The 1,201-nt window shown below is 39.4% G+C and overlaps 1 long non-coding RNA gene across 1 annotated transcript in view; it reads left to right on the top strand.

The window, feature by feature from the left end:
- LOC102298431 overlaps nucleotides 1–1,201 on the top strand; it is a 12,257-nt gene that overhangs the window by 9,425 nt on the left and 1,631 nt on the right. Inside the window, exons 3-4 of the long non-coding RNA XR_006053336.1 lie at nucleotides 8–105; nucleotides 410–443. This is a non-coding gene — a long non-coding RNA (uncharacterized LOC102298431). The remainder of the gene's footprint in view (nucleotides 1–7; nucleotides 106–409; nucleotides 444–1,201) is intronic.

Raw genomic sequence — 1,201 nt, 5'->3', positions numbered from 1 at the left:
GCAAAACATCAAAAACCAGAAGCAACCAACCAGCAGATCAACTGGATCAGTGAGGGGAGCTCCAGCAGAGGGGGACAGCATCATCAAGCAGCAGCACATCAGCAGGTAAAAGGCTCTGTTATATACAGATGTTACAGCTGCCAGACTCAGTCAGTCTGAAATGGCGGAATTATTTTTTCTTGCGTTCTGATCTGCACAGTCATCCAGGTCACCATCATATGACTGCAGCTCACTATCAATAACTTTAACATATGATGTTGTAGTTTAGTTAAAAGTTAACTATAAACCCTAAAATACATTTGTGTGCAGAAACAAGATAAATGTCTTAAGCTGTTCCTTACTTGAACAGATGGATCTACACATATAATTTGACATGGCGTTTTTACTAATTCGTAAAACTCTTTTGCAGGCTCAAAACTATGAACTTGATGAAGTTGCACAAGGTAAACACACCAACACTCCTTAATTCACCACGCAGCTCTCATAAGATCAACTAAAGTCGCTTTCACTGCAATATACTAAAAACCTTCACTGATTTGATGATGATGATCTTCCCAGTGACCACTAGAGGTCTCTGCTGTTCCTGTTTTCACTGAAACTCTCACATTAAGGGTTCAGGGCTTGCTTTGACCCAGCTCCATGCAACACTTCTTATGCATCTACCAAGCAAGCAGAGGGTTGAAATATCTTATATCTCATAGCTCATAATGAGGCTTTTAATATTGCGCTGGTGATGGTTGGAGTTCATTTTAATCACTTTAGAGATTGGCCACAATGTGTTACTGTATAAAATATTCATGCATGTTATTTGACTCCTACCCTCCTGCTGCACCAGAACTGCCAGAATAACAGTTTTATTTCCTCAATAATAAAGTTACTATCAAAGCTCAGAGTGTAGCAAATTAAACAAGTTACTTTTCAGAACCTCCCAGTCCTCTTATTTCCCCTTTTTCCTATCCAAAGAATGTTGAATGTAAAAACCTAGAGCTGCAATCGGGAGAGATACCAATAAACGACAAAAAAGATCTATCTTATCTTATAATAATGATGGATTGCATTTACAATTCCACTATTCATTTACACACTGGTGAATGCAAGCTACAGTTGTAGCCACAGCTGCCCTGGGGAAGAAGCGACAGAAGCGAGGCCATATCAGAATCAGAATCAGAATCGTGTTTATTGGCCAAGTATATGTGCAGAC

Source organism: Haplochromis burtoni, unplaced genomic scaffold (genome assembly GCF_018398535.1).
Source record: "Haplochromis burtoni strain Fernald_Lab_line unplaced genomic scaffold, NCSU_Asbu1 Contig_838, whole genome shotgun sequence".
Lineage (NCBI taxonomy): Eukaryota > Metazoa > Chordata > Actinopteri > Cichliformes > Cichlidae > Haplochromis > Haplochromis burtoni.
The sequence above is the reverse complement of the archived record's forward strand: the minus strand, read 5'-3'. Positions and strand labels throughout refer to the sequence as shown.